Source organism: Morone saxatilis, unplaced genomic scaffold, assembly GCF_004916995.1.
Source record: "Morone saxatilis isolate NCDOM2014 unplaced genomic scaffold, NCSU_SB_2.0 Contig10, whole genome shotgun sequence".
Taxonomy (NCBI): Eukaryota; Metazoa; Chordata; class Actinopteri; family Moronidae; genus Morone; species Morone saxatilis.
The window spans coordinates 16,890,311-16,894,353 of NW_023339652.1; positions in this window are offsets into that span (position 1 = coordinate 16,890,311).

Below are 4,043 nucleotides of genomic sequence, written 5' to 3' on the forward strand. Positions count from 1 at the left end.
ATATATACATATATATATATATATATATATATATATATATATATATATATATATATATATATATATACAAGATCAAATATACAGTGATATACATACATTGGTTGACATGGCGGGACAGAACATGCATTGAGTGCATGCAATGGCAAAAGCAAAAAAAAAGAGGAATGAATGAATGAATGTAAATCAATAGTAATACAAACAGTATTAGAGCCACTGGCCCGTCTGTCTCTCTGTAATAACAGTCTGTTTCCAATAGGGGGCACTAACAGTCAAAGAGTTCCACTTTACTAGAGCAGAGACTACTATCTGTAGAGTTTAATCATAATACAAGGCACATTTTGTTTTAATGCTTTCAGCTGCAGTAATACAACCCATATATGTGTAAGTACAACATTGCAGCATCAGTGTCATACACAGTATAATGTGAAAAGAATCAGACTTAATGTGTAAAGCACTTTACATACGAGCAAACTGCAACAACGCATTGTTCTAATTATCTGATCTTTGATAATACATTATATTTTGGCATATGGTTTTTTTTCTGTAAAATTTGAATCAGAAAATTTACTCTAGCTGTCAAATAAATATGGTGTCCTGAAAAGTATAGTAGTTTCCACCTAAATGTAGTGGAGAAGAAGTATAAAGTAGCATATAATGGAAATACTCAAGTACCTCAAGTTTGCACTATACGGTGCAGTACTTTCAAATGCTGAGGAGTGCTGTAGTAAAAAATCTGCTTTCATCTTGGTCAATGTGTTCAAATGGAGTGAGTGCAGGCTGTTTGCTGGGTGGTGTCGATGACCTCAGCCTGAGTGACAAAGCCACAGTACAACAGTCCCGTTGAACTCTGCAAAAACCCTCAGAAAACTTTGCCTCGATCACAATATTGTATTTCACATCACTGCTTGTGTGTGAGTCTGCTCATGCTTCATAACAAGCACTGCCTCATGGACCAGCAATACTACAGTTATATTAATAACTACTTCCTTCAAAAGTACCAAAAGTGAAAAAGATCTTCATAGAGTGCTGCAGGGATGACTCAGGGATGATTTTCTGTAAGCCAGCTCGGAAGTTAGCATCGCCCTGGTTCTTTCAACAAAAAGTCAATGTAATGTTTCCACTGAATTTTGGATTGAGAACAAGATAAGCTTCACAAATAAACACCACTTTTATGATTTTTGATGCGTAAATGCGATCACCAGAAGAGAAAGCTAACGTTAAGCTACCCCACGGTTGCATGACTTCATCGTCACTGCCACAAAACCTCCAATATGGAATTAAATCTTTTAATTCAAATGGAAAATTTGAGTTAGAACAAATTGCGTGTGAGTATAACTGGAAAGAGGCCCTCTGTTCAGTGTGCTGACATTTAATGTAGTGTAATTTAGCCATGTTAGCAACCGCCTTTTTTACTGTTCACTGACATACTGTATATCATTGATCAAGTGTGAACTTAAGACTATTAATGTTATTTTAGGAATCTAACCAAAAACCCATTGACTTCGAGGGAACCGGAAGCACTAAAATGCTAACTCATTCCTGCAGCACTCTATTTAGTGGTGTGTAGCATTTTGCAATAAATTACCAGTAAGACCTGCAACAACACTGATAGAACTGTCTGTATTCTTTTATTATGTTATTATGTTACCATTGATCATGTAGCAGGTAGCCGCTGGGCGTTTCTGGTTGTCCAAAACAACCTCCAGCTAAATGAGTTCAGAGCATGTGATGAAGTAATTATGAAGTCACTGCTGTTGATCGACTGATTTCAAAGCCTGGAATAATTTACAGCATTGTTTTGTTCCTTGGGGCAGTAAAAACATTGTTTATGGCTCCTTGAATCAGAGGTGGGTGAACATTGTTATCGTGAGTTGTTTTCCCTGTGTCTTCCAGCCTTCAGCCTGATGACCACTTCCTACTGGTGGAAGATGGAAATGTTGGTGATGTAGATGTTGTTGGAGACCATGGCTTTTCAAATGGCTTTTCATGGCTTTTCAAACAATTACAATCACAATGGTACTTAAAACTGTAAAGCGTTGAATAGCACTAATTATGTTTCACTGTGTCTCAGTTACTACCCAGTAATATTTTCGCTTTCATGAGCATTCATTTCTCCATGTTTCTGCAGCAGTTAGATCTCACACCACTGACCTAAAGCCTCAGAACGGCGCCAGCATTGTCGGGGTGGGAGCACTTCCTGTTCCATGTCCTCACTTTGAATTTTTTTATTGGCCTAACTGCATTGTCATCGCTGCTAAGTAATACAGCAGACATGGTCAAACATCTGCTTCCAGAAAAAAAACATAGGTCAATGAGTCCAGTGTAGTGAATTAAACTCCTACAAAAAAAAAAGAAGATCATTAAAGACTGCAGGTACTGGATTTCAGGAAACAAGCTGTGTGCTTTGTGAATTCTAACCAGTGTGGGAAGAGGTGTTCATGTTCTACTTATACAGTAAAAATTGTACTTACTATCAAATCTTACTTATTATCAAAAGTAATAGTACCCATTATGCAGCAGAATGGCTCCTGTCAGTGTTTCTGTTATGCACTCGACATGTGACACTGTGTCCCTGTCCACTGTGTCCCTGTGGAGGTAATAAAACACCACCGTCCTCAAGGGGGAGATACAGGACAAATCAGTGTAGACAAGTCAACTCAAAGAAGACTTTCCTTGTATATGCTCAATATACTGTTTTAATTCAATAAATAATGAAGACGATCTTCTATCGTCAAACAAGAAATTACACAAACACATCCATACTTATTGTAAAGGGGAGTGTTGTTTTTGTGTTTTTTTAGGTGGGAAAAATAAAAGATAAAGGACAAGTGAAGCCCTCAAATCTGCATATAAACCAGTTCTCCAGTATAATTCTGTATAACCACCCTCCGGTCTTTCTAATAGCAGACATTTTCTTGCTGCGGGAGCTAACACTGATAATACTGTCCCGAGGTAGGCAATATCTCTTTCATAACATGATTTTATGGTTTAGAATTATTGACAGTATAATAGACCCAAGTCAATAAAATGTGACTGCCTCAGTATGAATCACATGTTTCAAAGCACATTGTAAAATAAAATGGTTAAAAGCTTTCGGTTATTCGGTATTGTCTTAAAATAGCAGCACAGTCAAGCTTGAAGATTTCAGGAAGGAACTTTCCATCCTGGAATATTAGAACATCACAGCTTCACTGTACCATGTTAGTCTTGTGTAAGGTTGAGGACTCTTGTACAGAAAGAATTTATGCCGTCATCCATCCATTGTCCTGCACCCTACTCTCATGTTAGCAACAGACTACAGCACAGGCTGTTAATGTGGCAGAAAACAGCTGAACTGGTAAAAATGTTTGTCAAGAACAAATAAAAAGCAGAGTTTTCTGGCCCAGTTGGCTGAGACGAATGCTTTGTAATCACAGCATCCTTTGTCACAGGTCATGCCTCTTTCTTTTCCTTCTGCCTCTCTCTTTATTGAACACACATATTAAATAAAAGCCTAAATGCCTTCAGTATCTCAACAGCATTAATAGAGTGCTGCAGCAATGACTGCTAAACCCACAAATGGGTTAGCATTTAAATAAATTTTAAAAAGTAGCATTTGCCCAGTTCCACTGTAGTGCTACACAGCATAAAGCGGCTCACAGTCTGTTTCACATCATGAGTACTGATGCTTTAATCAGTCCAGTGGCTTCTTCAGCTATTAAACAAAATTGCAGTTATTTTTTAAGATCAATCCATCTCCTTCAAGTTCACCCTCATCTTCTGGCACAAGCCCAATGTTTATTTCCTACAGCAAATGTCCACCAACACTTGTTTGAGAGCGAGTTGAGGGCTTGGAAAGGAACAAAAGCCTAAACATGGAACACCATTCATCTCTGGGCGAGGACTGCTCACCATGCGGCTGTGGTTGATCTGAAGCATAAACATTTTGTTTCCTCCCTCGGCTGGGTCACCGGACATCTGAATACACTACTGACCCTGAGGAGAGATTCAGAAACACACTGCGGTTATCTTTTGGTTCGGGTTAAAGGTCCAGTGTGTGACAT